The 19,206-nt window shown below is 42.4% G+C and overlaps 1 protein-coding gene and 1 long non-coding RNA gene across 9 annotated transcripts in view; one reads left to right on the top strand and one right to left on the bottom strand.

The window, feature by feature from the left end:
* Positions 1 to 19,206, bottom strand: part of LOC138373600 (uncharacterized) — a 449,843-nt gene that overhangs the window by 374,036 nt on the left and 56,601 nt on the right. The gene's annotated exons all lie outside the window — the stretch shown is intronic.
* The window catches only part of LOC123770289 (protein prune homolog 2), a 52,732-nt gene continuing 34,551 nt past the window's right edge, over positions 1,026 to 19,206 (top strand). For 5 of the 8 annotated variants that reach the window (XR_011231238.1, XR_006774325.2, XR_011231237.1 and 2 more), the window contains exon 1: positions 1,177 to 1,289. The gene's annotated coding sequence lies outside the window, so the exon portion shown is untranslated. Of the gene's footprint in view, positions 1,290 to 19,206 lie in introns of all 8 variants that reach the window. The other 3 variants (XM_045761997.2, XM_045761996.2, XM_045761998.2) reach the window with 2 other exon arrangements.

Below are 19,206 nucleotides of genomic sequence, written 5' to 3'. Positions count from 1 at the left end.
CTTGCATCCCAGTCACTGACCAAGCAAATGACAGTTGTTCTTATTGGTGACCAATCTATAGGTGAACCTATCTCTCACGTTATCATGAGAGGTAACTTTAAATCACTTTTTTAAAGATGCAATTGTTGAAACTTCAGTGAATGTGTGTATAAAGATTTCAAAATGTTTTAGCCATATTAAAGCTTTACACAGTAGTACAAGAGTACTATACAAACTCATAGTACATTGAGCTGCTACAAAGGCTTCAGGTCCACTGGAGTTCCGCTCATTTCTGCATGAAGTAACTGCATGATGTATCCAATTATTTAGAATATTTTAGATTGTTTCGTTTAGTATCGCTTGTTTGTGTTTGTCTCAGGTGAACGAAATTTAACATTGTTGACCGATACATAAATTATGTAAGGTTTCACGATAAAATAATTACTTGTCCTTGTTTTCTTTTGATAACAAATCCAAATAATTTTAAAGGGTTTTGTCAAGAAAAGGTTAAATGTTTTACAAGTAATGTGTTTGATAATTTTAGGCTTTGAAAAATATGAATTCAACATGAAACAAATAATTATAAATAAAAAGCTGGCAACTACTTCGCACAACAGAGCTGAAACAGCACGTGTTGCCAAATGCAAGTCAATCTTGCCTATGTGTTTATTCCTATTACAAATATTTCACTGCCACTTTAAATACATTCACCATTTTATTACATATTTTAAATGCAATAAGTAACATATAAGCACTCAATTGATTTATATAAATATATATATTCCAAATAAAAAAGGTAAAAATGTAGTGCCTAGGAGCCGAGAGAGCGCATGTGTGTTGCTGTCCGCTCCGGTCAAGAAGGTCTGGAAGTTAGCTGCGAAATCTCGGGTCGTGGATCCTGGCGGAAGAAAATCCTTATATAGGAAGGTCCTGCTGTTATATTGGACAGTTACTGATATGAAAAGTGTCTCGAAACTTGCTGGGAAGTGTACAGACTACCATGCACCGCTTAATCGATAAAATCAATGCATTACCAGACAATTTAAACGCCAACCCTTCTGCCATTCACCACAGTAAAACACCCTCTTCACAATGATGTCAACTCTCTCGTCACCCTGTCCTTTGTTCTGCGTGAGGAAATATTCCACGAAATACATGCAAGACTAACGGAAAGCAACGAGGAAATACAACAGTGTATTGAGCCAGGAAGCCACCCCTCCAGCCCCCACAACATACAACAACAACAACATTCAATTATAGCATCACGACAGGCAACCCACCTACATTGCAAGGTTCCCGAAGAACATGCGGTGAGTATTATAGCATGACAGTTGGTTGTAGTATATTGGGGAACGCAAACCATCATCCCCGGTTTAGTGTAACTGCTTATTTCGCTATCGATTAGTTGGTTTCTGCGTCGTGTATATCTGCATGAGGGGTAGACTGCGGGTGTGTGTGAGGACGTGGCAGGGACTGAGTACACACAGAGGCGTGTGTGTACTCTGGTAGTTCTCGGTGTACACACAGTTTACTTTATTCCTGATCAGTGTTTAGGGGTTGAAGTAGACTGGTGGTTAGTAAGCTATTGTGGCTGCTTTTATTAACTCTCCCGTGGTTGATAGGCTTTAAGTCCAACACTAAACCAAAAAGCCCTGGGACGGTGGTGGCGAGGGAGGTTATCTTGAGGTTATCTTGTAGTACAAGATAACCTCAAGATTATCCAAGATTGATAACCAAGATTATCTTGGTTACCAGTGTTCCGTCGGAGAAGAACCCATATCTTGCGAGGAAGCCCACCGGACGCTCTCACATTAAGTAGGTTGGACAGTAAATTATGTATATCTGCAAGCGCATATTAAAGCCAAGTAAGTGATGGATACTACCCTTAAAAGAGGTACCTTTTAAGGTACCCCTGTCGCCCGGGTGACAGTTATTCTTTTCCCCTTCCCAATTTGCTAACTGTAGGTAGTAACGAAGTGATTGTAACCTATAATGCACCGCTGCTCACTGTATGTAGGGGGGGGGGGGCGGTGTGCAGGATAAACATATCAATTGTGACACTAGCTCTCCTCATATGTCAGCTGCTTAATTTAGAAACTGTACTTGTGGTCGGTCTCGAACCCATTGTTGATGTGACGATGTGCATTGATTTTGTAACTAGCTCATCAAGATTGTAACTTGCTTAGTTAGCTAAATGAATTGTGGGGTTCAGTCCCTGAGCACATTGTGCCTCTATAACCTTTTCCACTACTGCCCACACGACTGGTATTGGGTGCATAATAACTGAACTAACCTAAACTAACCTCTCCCATTCTTGCTCCCTCTCCAGTTTTAAGTTCTCACAGAGTAAGGCATCGATAACTTAGTTTTGCATTACTAAACATTACGTATTTAATAACCTCTCTCATTTATTGCACATGTTGAATATATAAGTGTTATCATCATACAAAATTATATTACAGGATATGTCATTCCCACAAAAATTTGTTAATTAAAAATTGAAACTTAATATTTCGGTTCTAAAACTGTGAATAAAATTTAAGTAGAATCACGATCCAGCAGAAGCTTATCAGTGTTTTTATAAACACGAAATTAAGCCGGAAAATTAATAAAAATGCAAATACATATGGTAGTCGAAAATTCCAGAGATAAAATGCTGTTTTCATCGTTGTCAGTACTGTTCTCTGTTCATCCAGTTTCAGAGACGAATAGCAGGCAATTGTGGTATGTTTTATTGCATGCTAGCCAATTACGTTTCACTTGACCATTTATAATACGCGAGCTCAATATATTATTTTTTATCTTGCCTATGATCGACGGGGTCATTGAATGAATTGACGTTACAAAGTTAACGCGTATATGTCTCCGATTTTATATCCACGATTAAAATAAAAGGGTACCGAGTGCTGAGGATAAGGGTACCTCTTCCTATCAAGAAGGGTAGCAGTTTCTTTTAATTAGAGATTTGAACAGTGTATACTGAGGATGCACTACACTAAAAATGCAGAACAGCTACAATAGCTAGCAAACAGATTACTGAATTAGATACTATCATAGTGAAGCCATGTTATAATACAATCACTTGTATGATATACCAGAGAAAGAGAGAGAAGCCAATTGACGTGACATATTTTTATAGATCTGGTCCCATTTTTATTTATATATGAGTTATTACATTCTAGTACAGCTACTAGCACGCATAGCGTTTTGGGGAAGTCCTTAATCCTATGCTCCCCAGAATACGACCATCGTTTAACAACCAGGTACCCATTTTACTGTTGGGTAAACAGAGGCCACAATGAAGGATTGACGCTCAGTGAATCCTCCCCTGCCAGGATACGAACCCAGGACAAACCACTTGCGAAACGCCAGGCGAGTACCACTTCGCCTTGAACACTTTTTTCACAACACTCGTCCCGCCAAAGTTCCGTCCTGGGGATCAATATGTTTAAACAGATCTGGCGCAGATGCACTTTAATGATTGACTGTGGAGGTGGGACTGTGGTCAAGGGCAAGATGAAAACGCAGTACAATATATAATCGTTAGTGCGTGTTTTAATTCTTGATCGTAAAGTACTGAAGGAGTAGAATGAACTATTAACTGGAGTTGTAGAAACCTACTCTATATATATGGGTTCAGAAGTAGATACGATGGAACCCAAGGAATTTTTGAAAAAGAACAGATGGTTGAAAGGTGGGACCCAGGAGCTGAAGCTAAATTATTGCTATCGCAAAAAGATGTATTGTATTAAAAATGCATTTAAGCAACTAGGTAATGTAACCTAATAGACAACCCTGTAAGGAATTGAAATATGCCTTAAGGCTTTCATGTCTAATTTTCCAATAGGTGCGGAGGAACGAAGGATTAAATTTGAACTGCTTATTGACGTAAGTACTGTGGCTGGCAAACCAGGGAGTAACCAAGGAATGTGGGTCCCGCCACCTTCGCCATTAGACATGTACTGGTATACTGTTGTCGGACCGAGAAACCCTTTATGCTTTCCGACAGCACCTCGGCAAGGGGCATGTCTTCCCGCGTAGTCACTCGTCCAGTTGCTGGCTATATTAATGAGGTTGAATGATAACCCATCGTGCGTCACTCCTATGTTACCTGTGAAAGAATAACCAGGGTTGTTAGGCCATGGTAAGATGAATGCCCAATCATTCATCTATTGTTTCGTTAGTTAAGTTCAGTTTATCTTGGGCTGTACAATTCTTCTGAAATAGAAGCTTGCATGCTTAATTTTTGGTACACATTAGGGTATGAATTTTGGTATTGGATGGCAACTGGATGAAGCCTTATTGCTATCTAAGGTATCTAGAGACAGCTAATCAGATTACAATAAATATTCTCGGGAATACAATTAGTTGCAACCTCGACTAATATAATAAATTAAATTTGTAGTAGCAGTGATATATAATATGCACATTGATAATTGTTCTGTATCATTATTTAGCTGAAAAAAACGTGGTTCAATATATCATTTATCAATAGGAAAGTCTTGTTTTCCTTTCTACGGCTGGAGGCCAGATGTTTTGGGCTAGCCTCGCCCAACTTCGCAGGGTGTGGGGTACAAGACGGACATGTATGACGGTCGGCGACGGCTCCAGTGCCACACTTAAAAAAAAAGAAAAGAAAAAGCCTGTAACCCAATACCACTGTGCAAATTTCATTGAAATGCAATATAGCTTATTTAAAAAAAAAGTTTATTTGGAGTTTAGGAAGTCGGATGTGAACCCGACGGCCCTGTGTTTTAATGATAGGCTGGGACAACCATTGCTCACTCGTCAGCCAGGAATGACCATGTTTTATAACAGACCAACCGGATGACAGCTCGAGCTGTCAGACATAATTTTTTCGTAATGTAATTTACGCTTTGTAAGCCAGACAAGTAGTTCTCTACACAGGCCATGACAACAACCTTTTGTCTGCGTCCATCAACCCATCCTCAGGTTAAATGCACCAATTTTTACACGCTATTCATGTAGGCGCATTTATTGAATACTGTTTACTGGCATACTAATGACGTTTCCACAACGCTGAGCTATATATAACATAAATGCTCGGTAGTGTAGAAACGTCTTTTTTTTTTTTTACTCTACGTGTAGATTAGAAACAGTAGGTATCCGGGAGTTGGTCGACTGTTGTAGATAGCTAACAGAATGCAAAATTTCTCAAGACTAATTGCACGGTTTTTGTACACGATTGTATTATAGAAACACGTTCTATTATGGATGTGCATACCCTGGACATAGATTTGTCCATGTGATGGGGATTATCAAGTGAAAGATAACATGCTGAATTCTCCTTGCTCTGACAGCTTGTGTGAAAGGCCTAATGCAGTTGATGCAAGAGGTATGTGTTACAAGGGTTTTAGCACTGCAATACAACTCTCTGGGTATATTGCAACTCTCAGCAAATATCTATGCAAATATTTTGCAAACATTTCGAGTTTTATAAAACCCTTTGGTTTAATCATGTTATTAGAGAAGTGCGTTTCTCTTGGGGGATCTCACGTGTAGCAATATATTGTTGCGAGTGCAAGACCTTCCGGCTACTAACTATCATTTTGATTATAAAGTGTGTAGATTGTAAGTTAATGTGAAATATCCACCGAGAGCCGATAACGATCCTTTGTGTCCTCTGTGAACCTTTTACGCTATTACTCGAGTGAACACGGAATGAACGATAAAGTAGCTGCCGCTGGCTGCCGTAATAAAAAAAAGGTTGCCTAACTTTCCTCTACATATATATTTACTGCCAGGCAAACAGATGCACCAGGTAAGGAAACTTGTCTAACCATCTCTCCGGTGCTTGAATTAATCTCTGGTCAATTCGGTCGCGAGTGGAAGACGCGACCAAATTCAGATGCATAAAGATGCACATAAGGCCAGGATAATAACGTCATATAGGGAACTTTATTTTTAACAATTTAAGCCAAACTCGGATTATTCCCCTCAATCACTTTTTTTTCCAGTACATTTCTCTTCCCTCCCTACCTCTTCACCCATTCGCACGTTACTTTTCTACTTTCCTCTCTTTTTTTAATCTCTCTCCTGCCTCTCTCGCCTTCCCCTTCTCATTGTCGCCTCTCTTTCTCTTATCTTTAAATGTGGTTGTGATTGCAAGCCCTCGTTGTTTATTAATATCAGGTAATCTGACTTCTTTGACCTCCTTTCTTCGCCAAATTAGTTTATATCCAACATGTGTAAGAGTAAAAAGAATAATATACTAGATTCGTTAACAAAGTTACGTTGTTTAAAGTTATCACTTATTATAGGTATTTATTTTGGTATTTAAAAGTCATGCAAGTAAAGCTGGCCCAAGATAGTTTTTTGCTAAGAAAAATACAGATTTAAAAAGTTGACCATGTTCTTCCTGTAATGGACGCTGATTGACTTAGCCTAATCTGTTAATTCAACTTGACGCAAGTTGTTAATTCAACAGCTTTTTCTTCACAGTTTGCCTCGAGTAAAGTCGGAAGTTTTTTTTTTCGTGCCAAGAACTAATTTGTTTGGACATGGAAGTTTTTACCCGGGAATTTTTTTTATATATATTTTTGAGCATTTAGGTAAGTTTCGCGCACTCGACTATATATACTTAGAAAGGTGTGGGTATATTAGATAAGATTTTATGCCTTAATTGGGCAAAGGTGGCAGCTGAAGCTGTTATACATCTTTATCTCTTGCCACATGATGGTAGGTATGGGATTATTGACAAATGAATTAAACTAAACACTGGATGCGTTGCAGTGTATTGCATACCGGGTCGTAACAAGTGCCGCTCCTGATGATAAAAGGGGAACACTCGTCCTATGAAAGCATGAAACAGGCTAATAATGAAAACTCGAGTGGAGTAGACACAGTTGCCAGCGGGTGGTCCCAGATGACTTATTTAACCCATTGAAGGTGATAGAGGCGCCCGGCCACCACTCCTGCATTTCCAACAAGCCTCCTCCATTAATCTTACAATTTTCCATTAGAGTTGACGCCCCAACGTGGGCTCAAGAGTCACAGGTCGCTCGATATGTTTGCAAATGGGATGGAAGTGGGTAAGTGGGAGAGTGATGGGAGGGTCGCAATGGAATAGGGTGCTGGGAGTGGGGGGGACCATGAGTTGAGTTTTGGGGTGGTGTTGGCCGCTCGCTGGCTGGCCTCTTGCGATCAGTCCTTGACTGGACCCAGAAAGAGACCGTTCTAGAAAGTTGACCCTTCTCTCGAGGTAGTTTTTTCAGTGTTGGGTTTTCTTTAGTAGAATATTTTGTTATTTTTTAGAATTTTTAATTATTTTATTGTTTGACATTTATTAATGGACTTTGGGGAGGGAGGGGAAGGGAAATCCCACTTTTTTTTCATATAAATTGTGGTTAGTTGCAGATTTCTTGAACGAGCTTTTTGTGGTATTGTTTTAAATGGCTTTGTCATATGGATGTGATCACCTGAATGTTATATAAATAATTTATACCGCTGAGGTTTCAGATTTTTATTTCCTTGACTAATTCTGGATTATATAATTAACCTTCAGTTCCCTGACGTGGTAATAAAATGTGTAAGCGTGAGTGTACTCGCGTAGTTGTGCTTGCAGGATTTATCATCTTATAAACTCCAATTTTCAAACATAGTTTAATAGTGATATTTTTTCTCGTTTTTCGCATTTACATTTATAACTGTGGATTTAACTTAACCACTTCCGACTCGATCTATTTATTTACAACTCATACGCCGGAGAAGGTCTTCCCAACTTCTATGTGAAGCGTTATTTTCATCTTTGGCTCCTTTACACTTTCTTTCCGGCGTCGTGAGAGCCATTTTCCTCGGTTTCTTCTCGGCTCGGTAAAGTGTGTCTGGGCATTTATTTTTCAGGTTGGCGTTCCGTGTTAGAGATGCATTCTCAAGAGAGATTCAGTAGGATATAAGCTCATTTTCTTTAAGTTCTTGAAGGCTATCTGAACGTTGGTCAGTTCGGTGTTATGTAATGTGTATCAGGATTTAGATTGTTATTCAATGCCATGTTTATCCCATGATACACTATGGCAATCATTTTACATAGAGGTCCTCGATTACTGCTAAGGCATACGCTTCTGAAGGTATTTTGCTAGTTTCTCTTTGGCGCCAATTTAGGAGTTATGTCTACTTCCAGGTCTCTCGTTTTCTTTTTTCAGCAAGTTGCCTGCTCATTATACACCACTGCTTTGGGGATATTCTAACCCTTCCCATTCTCGTAAGTTTTTGTTTGGGTTAACGTTTAGTCTCCAATTATCAGGCTACCTTTCGGGGGGTGTGAAGTTCATTTTGAAATTTACCACAGTCATCCTCTGTTTTGATAATTATTAGTTTTGCACATGTCTTCTATCGCATCAATGGCGTAATTAAGAATCATTCCTGTCCCGCCTGGGATTCAAACCCGGAATTCTAGATTGTAAGTCGAGAACGAACTCAGCTGTACTACTGGGACCCTTAACGTTGGAAAGGTTACTTCCTTTAATTTTCAGCGAGAGGATTATATAATTACCATCTTATGAATTTGATGGACAAGTATAGAAATGGGATAGCTCCCAAAGAGGTAGTCAATTACATTTGTTCGGGATGCTGGGATCTCATTAGCAAGGGATGTGCCAATGGACGAGAAGAAACTAATGAATTTTAGTGTCAGTGGCTGATAACATATCACCGTTATAAACTAGGAATTTTTTTTATTAAATATTTATTTTTTATTAAAAAATAATATATTTTTTATTAATTTATCCTAATATTTGTGAATGTTTTTTGTTACCATTTATTTTATTAAAATTATTTTCATAGCAGGTTGTTTTGGCTTTTATTACATAGCATTGAAGAGTTCCTCTTCGACAATTCTTTGGAAATTACCCTTATCCTGTGTTTTTTCCTATTCATGCTTTTTATTGATTAATTTATATATCATTTTAGTAAGCCAAGGGTTGTTAAATCTTCTTTTGGTTGTGACTTTGGTTATCATGGGAGAGTGAGTGTTATAGAGGCATAGTTAAGAAATGTTTGCTCACACGGGTTAATGTTTGCCATATTACCGAGTTTAATCTTCCAGTTTGTTACCAACATCAGCAAAAAGGTACAATGGGTTTGTAAGTACAGATGTTGATTATTTAAAGTGTACATTCTTTCATAGCCTGTAGCACGAGTTTGGAATTCTTATCTCCATTCTAGTTGTTTCCTGATCTTTTACATATATTTGACTGTGCAGTAGTTTGTGTTGCTCCTTAGCCCTCGATTCTATGTAATTCTCTTGTTACTTCTGTATCTCCCGTGATTCTCACATATTCGGGACTCCTCAATTTCAGTTTAATCGGGTCTCCTGCCCTGATTTTCATGTAGCTCTTTCAAACACTTCCTGCGTCGGTTTTCATTTGACCTATATATTCAAACACTTCAGTGATGACTGAGCGCGCTTGCTTGCTAGCGTGCGAAGACAGTGGGAGTGACAGGTGGGCCGTGGGAGTTGTAGTGATGCAAGGGAACCTGTCACAAAAGACAGGTCAAATGAGGCCACTAGGAAGTGAGGATCAATAGTGGAGGTTGTGGTGCAGCATAACGCTCAATACAGCCACAATCTCCGCTCGGTACCATCACTGCCTCGCACCATCACCTCCACACACTATGACTGCGCCACACACTCTTCACACCATCTGTGCGCCGCACCACCACCTCGACATACCACACCACAACACCACATTCCGGCGCCTTATCACAATGCTACGGCTCCCACCATTGTATCTCGATTTCCTTTTCCAATACTCTCACCGCACTGGGAATCACAAACTTTATGCTGTTATAACAGTTGTGCAAATGTCTTATACAATACTCTTATATTAACTATCATTACCTGCTGAACACTTGTCGCTACAGTATGCTCGCTTGTACAAGTTGTACAGTAAGGCCAGACGACTCTGACGCTGCTAGTGTAACTGTGTATATACGGAAGGACTCGTGCCTGTTGCTTCCTCTTGGTTGAGCTTGTGTTGACGTTCGAGTGTAGCTACCATTGATTAAAGTGTTTGGCGAGGTAATGTGTAATGGACGCCGAGATTGGCGGGCTTGCTAGCCAGGGAGGGGAGAATCAATAACGCCAGACGTCCGGGAAGGCGGTGCTGAATGCTGAGAGAGAAAATAATAATGAAAAATTTCGAGACAAACCATGACGTTAACGGCGATGGAGAAACGAACAAGATGGAGCGTGGCACAATTTGCAGACGACTCGTGGACCCTCTCCGGAATGCCAGCCTGCCGCAACCACCACAGTACTGCAGTGCATCATCCCAAGCACCACAGTACTGCAGTGCATCATCCCAGGCACCACAGTACTGCAGTGCATCACCCCAAGCACCACAGTACTGCACTACATCATCCCAAGCACCACAGTACTGCAGTGCATCATCCCAGGCACCACAGTACTGCAGTACATCACCCCAAGCACCACAGTACTGCACTACATCATCCCAAGCACCACAGTACTGCAGTGCATCACCCCAAGCACCACAGTACTGCAGTGCATCATCCCAGGCACCACAGTACTGCAGTACATCACCCCAAGCACCACAGTACTGCACTACATCATCCCAAGCACCACAGTACTGCAGTGCATCACCCCAAGCACCACAGTACTGCACTACATCATCCCAAGCACCACAGTACTGCAGTGCATCATCCCAGGCACCACAGTACTGCAGTGCATCACCCCAAGCACCACAGTACTGCACTACATCATCCCAAGCACCACAGTACTGCAGTGCATCATCCCAAGCACCACAGTGCATCATCCCAAGCACCACAGTGCATAACCCCAAGCACCACAGTGCATAACCCCAAGCACCACAGTGCATCATCCCAAGCACCACAGTGCATCATCCCAAGCACCACAGTGCATAACCCCAAGCACCACAGTGCATAACCCCAAGCACCACAGTGCATAACCCCAAGCACCACAGTGCATCATCCCAAGCACCACAGTGCATCATCCCAAGCACCACAGTGCATAACCCCAAGCACCACAGTGCATAACCCCAAGCACCACAGTGCATAACCCCAAGCACCACAGTGCATCATCCCAAGCACCACAGTGCATCATCCCAAGCACCACAGTGCATAACCCCAAGCACCACAGTGCATAACCCCAAGCACCACAGTGCATAACCCCAAGCACCACAGTGCATAACCCCAAGCACCACAGTGCATCATCCCAAGCACCACAGTGCATCATCCCAAGCACCACAGTGCATAACCCCAAGCACCACAGTGCCTAACCCAAGCACCACAGTGCATAACCCCAAGCACCACAGTGCATCATCCCAAGCACCACAATGCATCACCCCAAGCACCACAGTGCATCATCCCAAGCACCACAATGCATCACCCCAAGCACCACAGTGCATCATCCCAAGCACCACAATGCATCACCCCAAGCACCACAGTGCATCATCCCAAGCACCACAGTGCATCATCCCAAGCACCACAATGCATCACCCCAAGCACCACAGTGCATAACCCCAAGCACCACAATGCATCACCCCAAGCACCACAGTGCATCATCCCAAGCACCACAATGCATCACCCCAAGCACCACAGTGCCTAACCCAAGCACCACAATGCATCACCCCAAGCACCACAGTGCATCATCCCAAGCACCACAATGCATCACCCCAAGCACCACAGTGCATCATCCCAAGCACCACAATGCATCACCCCAAGCACCACAGTGCATCATCCCAAGCACCACAGTGCCTAACCCCAAGCACCACAGTGCATCATCCCAAGCACCACAGTGCATAACCCCAAGCACCACAATGCATCACCCCAAGCACCACAGTGCATAACCCCAAGCACCACAATGCATCACCCCAAGCACCACAGTGCCTAACCCAAGCACCACAATGCATCACCCCAAGCACCACAGTGCATCATCCCAAGCACCACAGTGCATCATCCCAAGCACCACAGTGCATCATCCCAAGCACCACAGTGCATAACCCCAAGCACCACAGTGCATAACCCCAAGCACCACAGTGCATAACCCCAAGCACCACAGTGCATCATCCCAAGCACCACAGTGCATCATCCCAAGCACCACAGTGCATAACCCCAAGCACCACAGTGCATAACCCCAAGCACCACAGTGCATAACCCCAAGCACCACAGTGCATCATCCCAAGCACCACAGTGCATAACCCCAAGCACCACAGTGCATCATCCCAAGCACCACAGTGCATAACCCCAAGCACCACAGTGCATAACCCCAAGCACCACAGTGCATCATCCCAAGCACCACAGTGCATAACCCCAAGCACCACAGTGCATCATCCCAAGCACCACAGTGCATAACCCCAAGCACCACAGTGCATAACCCCAAGCACCACAGTGCATCATCCCAAGCACCACAGTGCATAACCCCAAGCACCACAGTGCATCACCCCAAGCACCACAGTGCATCATCCCAAGCACCACAGTGCATAACCCCAAGCACCACGGTGCATCATCCCAAGCACCACAGTGCATAACCCCAAGCACCACAGTGCATAACCCCAAGCACCACAGTGCATCATCCCAAGCACCACAGTGCATCATCCCAAGCACCACAGTGCATCATCCCAAGCACCACAGTGCATCATCCCAAGCACCACAGTGCATCATCCCAAGCACCACAGTGCATCATCCCAAGCACCACAGTGCATCATCCCAAGCACCACAGTGCATCATCCCAAGCACCACAGTGCATAACCCCAAGCACCACAGTGCATCATCCCAAGCACCACAGTGCATCATCCCAAGCACCACAGTACCGACTGTAAATTTGAAAACTCCTTCCAAAATTGTTGCTGGGTCTTTAAACACTGCCAACACTGGCATGTCTGATGGCTAGTCAGATCCAGAGAGACCCTGTGGCGGTACTGCTGTACTATGGCTCAAGATGTAGTGTGAGGTTGTTGTCAGTACCATATCGGGGCGTACTTCACATGTAGTTGATCACATTGATCACCACATGGATTATATTGATGCATATGCTTTGTGTCACTAGCAAACAGAAACTGTGCTAGCTGTATTGTCCCCGTTTACTATTGATGTGCATGTAATGATCCTAATCTCATGGTGGTTGGTGACTTTAATTACGATTTTTCAAGCCAAGATGCATACTTCAGTTTATTTAGTGAAGCCATGGGAACTGTAAATGTACATAATCCTGCTATGATGAACTTAATATTTAGCTGCTCGTCATAGAATGGGAGAGTAAGGTCTCGTATTGATAATTTTCTCAATGATCTAAGTGGACACACACGTATAAGAGACTGGGTGGAGGTGACAACTCGTCACGGCCACCTTCAGGAGACCTCGCCCGTTGCTGAACGCTGCCAGTGATGACGCGTCTTGAGAGAAGGCCCGCGTTACTAATTTATTTAAGTTCAAGTGGTTGCTTAACGAGGAATCTGACTTAAATTTGAATATTATAATATAAAATGCAAGATTCTAAAGTGTAATTTGGTTCATAACTGCCGCACATTATTTTGTTTAATCTCAGACTTCAGTGCTAGTCATGGCTGTGGAGTGTTTTTTCTCTCAAACTCGAATAGAGTAATAGGTGTGCTTGTTTGGAATGCTCAGGTTAGGGAATTCCAAAATATATCTATTTTGGCATAACCTATGGAAAGCTTTGCGTCATCTGCAAACATTGGCATGTACAAGCTCGCTTTCTCTCGTTCACATAATAAATTAGCAACAACTGCGGTTCCAGGACAGAGCCTTGCGGAACTCCACTCGTTACTCCAACTCGAAACTTCCTTGCCGACTGTGACTGTTTTCTGTCCTTCAGGTATTACCTTATCCAGTTCAGTGTTTTCTGGGTTATGCCAGCCTGCTTCTCCATCTTGTACGCCAGTCTTTCACGAGGAACAGTGTCAAATGATTTTTGAGTCTTAAGAAAATAGTGTACCCAGCCTTGTTTTCCTGATTTATTTTAGTAACCTTAACATAGGCCTCAGTCAAGTTAGTCAGGCACGACTTTCCCTTTTAAAGTCATGCTGACCTTTTGTCACATAGTCGGTAGTGGAGTGGTGGTTTTATGGCAGTAGTTGTCAGGCGAAAAGTTTAGTTTAAAAAATATTTTGCGAGAATTAGCGAGACGGGCAGCATTAATTAGTGACTAATGAATTGCGATCTGTCAATTAAGGAAGCTTAGGGCAGAAACAGCACTTTACAATCTCTAACAGTATTTTAGACATTACTGATGCTAGGCTTGGCTGGGCTAGGAATACCTCTGGGAGTTTGCACCACCTGCTGAAGTAATCACTGTAAATGGTCAGAAGAAACTATTCGCATACGCTACGCGAATTAAATTAAATTCGCCTTCACATTAAATTACACGCATTCGCATACGCTACGTGTAATTTAATGTGATTTTTGTTAGAATTAAGATGATTTCAATGCAAATGTTTAAGAAATGTGTAAGTATTTAATTCAAAATAAGGTACAGCCAGAAATCTTAACCAAATATACAAAGTTTGCTTACTGTGGGTAGTACATACACGTGACTATAGGCTTTCCACCGTCGCCCATTCAGCGGGCGAGGTACATAAGTAAATATGTAACTGGCTCGCCACAGATCTAAATTTCTTGGTTTAAAGAATATTGTGGTCCAGTTCTTTAGCCAGTTGTGCTATACATTAACGGTGTAATTAGTTCATCAGAGTGTAACTTGCTTAGTGCTTTTAACTCGATCAGTGCGCGCAAGAGGCTATCACGACCTTTTGTAGGACATTGTCTAATCAGACTGTTTACAAGCTCTGTCAAATAAGTGATAGAGCGAAGCCGGTCCCAGGCATGAAACTGTTTCAGTATGATTAACATAATCCTCTGGCAAATATGGACAATGAACAATACATTTGGTATAATAAAAATCTATACAAAGGGCATATAGTTTTCAGGAAAAATGAATTAATAATGAATATATTTGCAACTACCGTATACATGGTTACAAAAGGCAACTGATGACTATGTAATATATGATAACTATGATAACTATGTAATTCTCAAAGCATAGATGGAACGTAATAGGCCCAACACTGTAAAGGTACAGGTTCAGCAATGTGACCAACACCTGTAAACTATTTCACACATTAGAAGATGTTTAAATCACATTACAGCAGTTGCAGGGAAATAGCCATTCAAGTGTATTCAGGCATGAATGACTAGTTTACCATGCACATGGGCCACATAGTCTCCCCGGCTTGGTGCCTTCTTATGATAATTACTTACCATGCACATGTAATTATGCCGCATCTTATCACAGTCTCTGAAGAGAGATGACGTGTCAGATTATACCTACATGTGATAACTAGCCGAGGAATGCCTACGAGGAGTCCTTATCCTATCAGTGAGTGAGGAACAAGCAGCAGCCTGGCAGTCCAAGTATCTTCGTGCCCCAGCCTCGATCTGTAACTGGTCAGTCAGTGTCAGCAGCTGTCCTTACCTGAGGAGCACAACATGAGTCTTATTCTATTTAGACTAAGGGAAATAGGCTGTTGCTAGTATCGACTAAATAAAGCCTTGTGCGCAGAATACTAAACCTCAACAGACGTTGTTGCTGTTGTTATAGATTCAGATACTCGGAACAAGTTCCAAGCAGCACGGGCAATGGTGAGCCTGTAGTGGACTTACTTACCTGGCACAGGAGCGGTGCTGTGGCTCCCTCAACAGACGGAAGCCCTTGTATAAATACATAACATTGCCACTATTTGTGAGAGGTGGTGGAGGGTAATTCATTACGTCAAGTGGTGCGGAGGATCATTATCGTTAATGGGATTCATTGTTCTCAACACTATGACAGCCACTCGTGGTTCGATACTTCAAAATATACGAATATACGTACTTGTGAATTTTAACTCTTAAAAATTAATTTATTGAACTCTTGAATCGGGTTGCAGTGTTGCATTTTTAGCTGCCTTAGTTGGTCCGTTGTTTATCGATCAACATTGGGTCGGTATAGCCTCCTGGGCCACACCGGATAAAATAAACGATATTAAAATTCCTTGTCGTAGGTTCCAGTAAAACTCGTCCAGGGATATATTTGTAGCAAGTAGCTACGTTCTAGTTTAGAGCGGGGAAATAATACTGTTTTCTATTTCTGGAATACGGAACGGATTGACAAGTTAAAAACCCGGACCGGTTGGATATCATTAAAGGAGCAGGTCACGTTTATCAGAGACTTCTTTGATATGTGGGGGGGGGGGTATAGTGTGCGCGCGCGCGTGCGTACTCGTGTAGTTGTTCAGTTTCGGCTCTTTGGTCCCGCCTCTCGACCGTCAGTCAATTGGTGTACAGATTCCTGAGCCTACTGGGCTCTATTACTTCAACATTTGAAACTGGATTCTGCTTCCACCACACCACTTCCTAATGCATTCCATTTCTTAGCTACTCTGACACTGACACAATTTTTTCCCTCGTCTTTGTGGCTTATTTGAGTTAAGTTTCCAACGGTGTACCCTTGTTCGTGTTCACCATGCTAAATAAGTTTCCTATCTACCTTGTCAATTCCACTGAGAATTTTGTAGGTGGTAATCGTGCCTCCCCTAACTCTTATCTTCCAGTGACGTAGTTTAATTCCAGGAGCCTTTTCTCGTAACTTGTACCTCTGAGCTCTGGGACTAGTCTGGTGGTATACCTCTGAATGTTCTTTTTCTGTTTGACTAGATGTGGACTTCAGGCTGGACCTGCATACTCCAGAATTGGTCTGCCATATGGAATATACAAGTAGTGGTCCTCGCAGGTGGTGTAGTCTGTAGACACTTCTTGAAGGCTCTCGACGTCGTGAACAACACTTTTATAAAGAGTATAGGTGCTTGAAAAGCTTTTCAGGGCATAGAGGAAGGAAGTGGGCAGAGAAGGAGACCCATATGTGAGGCAACGGGAGGTTAAGATGGCGGAGCAATGCAATATATGTGGAGGCGGTGAGAGCGGGGTCCATGGGTAGTGGGGCTCGCGCTGGCCTCCAGCCAACTTCTCTTTGCCCGCCTCCCCCTCCACCATCTCTTCTTGTGAAAGGCAGATGTGCATTCTCCAACATTTTATTGCAAAGTTTTATATTGACTTATTTTCTAGCCTGTATAGTCATACTGGCTTAGTGCTATTCCTAGTATTTAATTACTAGAAATAATATATTAATTATTCTAGTAATTTAATAATTACTTTATTTTCTAGCTTTAGATATGCTGAACGCTGTAAATATTATCTGAACCCTATAAACACTTGATAAACATGACTAAATTGAAATATTATCATTAGCTAAGGACACATCGTTGATACGCCTTTTATGTATACTGGAGGAGTTAATGTATATGGACCGTCCTTGTATACGGACGGACCGAAACGTGAATGGAGTACGTGAATACTGCGATTCATGGGTGTGGAATGATCCATTGGATGAAGCGAACCGGCCTGGTTCGCTCTCAACTCAATTGGGGATTCCGGGTTCGAATCTCGGGCGGGACAGAAATGGTCGGCCGGGTTGCCTAATGCCTCTGTTCACCTAGCAGACCCAGGAGCTATAGTCAGCTTGTTGTGGGGAGTTGCATCGTGGGCAGGGCCAGTAGCTTGACCTCACTTTAAGAATACTTTATAAGTCATATTTTATAAATAAAGTAGTTCACCTCCCAGTTCCCCCCAAAAGGGGGAAAAGTATGTGTGTAGAGCGAGAGCTTCAGCGCGCCAGCGTGGCTACTACATCTTTAGGTCCTGGACTATTTTTAGTGGTGCTGTTGTGGGAACTGTAGTATATTTATGGTATTTGTTTTCTAATGTTAAACTGCCAGCTTCCCCCCGGAGGCTATTATCTTACGGGAAACGCTTTGCATTTACATCGGGTGATATGGCCATGGTCGTGTTGGCCAAGCGTTACCCGGGGAGAGTTTTTTCTTTTTCTTATTTTCGTGGGGGTGTGTGTTTATCTATTTCACTGGTCCACGCGTGCTGCTCGGCACTAATTTTAAGTTTCCCCTTTTACCTACTTGCTTATCTCTGCCGTACAAGCTGTCTTATTTACAGTTTACTCTGCGTATCCGGCATATTGTCTGTTGCCATCACACTCGCGTGATGGCGAGAAGGAAAATTGAAAAAGAACGCCATCATTACGATTGAGTCAATATATTGAAGAACAAAAGCACTATTAACTGAATGAAGAAAGGATTAAAAGACACTAAGAAGCTTAGTTCATTTACAACATACCCATCCTGTGGGCGTCAGTGGACACCGTGCCTATCCTGTGGGCGGTACTGGACTGGTTATAGAGGCTTATAACCCTAGGTATGTGCCTCTATAACCTCCTAAGGTTGCCTCTATAAGCCTCTAATAACATAGAGGCTTAGGTACCGAGTCCAAAAATGCATTTAGCTAAAGTTAGTCTTGATAAGCTAGTTACAATATTGTAACAATTACATTAACAATAATGGACAATTAATGGATTCGAGACCGACCACAAGTATAGTCTCTAAGCTAAGCAACTGACACAGTGGTGAACAAATTCACAAAGGCCGTGACGAGGTTTCGAACCTACGTCAGAGAGGATCCCAGACGCTGCCTTAATCGTTCTGAGCTACGACATGGTAAAAGAATTGCAACCGGAAGTTCTACTGACCTCGGACGTAGGTTTGAACCCTCGTCACGGCCCTTGTGGATGTGTTCATGTGGTGAGCTAGTGTCAAACCTGATGTGGTTTATCCTGCACACCGCCCCCCATCTAGGGGGCACCGGTGGAAAGGTTAGTCGCCCCACACTTACAACCTATAGTTAACAAACTGGAGATATTTGGTTAAAATTCCTGGTAGTCGGCCATTTTGAATGAAATATTTACACATTTCTTGAACACTTGTTATAGAGCCGTCTCAAAATTTACATATATTCTCGCACTCCATCACGGTGTCGGAGGGTGTGGAAATGGCTGACAGTTTACATTTGGTCAGGTCTACATTAGCAGGAAATGCAAATTACCAGAGATACTTATAACAGAGTCTAAGCCGAGTAGTAGTAACATCCAGGAGTCTGCTGATTTTATTGGATGATACATAGATGTGTGGCTCTTCTTGCTTAATAGTGTGATAGATGGAATAACTAGTGTGGATTTCATTTTGTCTCGGATCTAAAAGGTTTTGTTTAAGTTTTTTGTGTATTATTGTTCTCACGCTGCTTACAGGCAGTAAAAGGTTATAATCAACT

This window comes from Procambarus clarkii, chromosome 42, assembly GCF_040958095.1.
Source record: "Procambarus clarkii isolate CNS0578487 chromosome 42, FALCON_Pclarkii_2.0, whole genome shotgun sequence".
In the NCBI taxonomy this organism is placed as follows: Eukaryota; Metazoa; Arthropoda; class Malacostraca; order Decapoda; family Cambaridae; genus Procambarus; species Procambarus clarkii.
The sequence above is the reverse complement of the archived record's forward strand: the minus strand, read 5'-3'. Positions and strand labels throughout refer to the sequence as shown.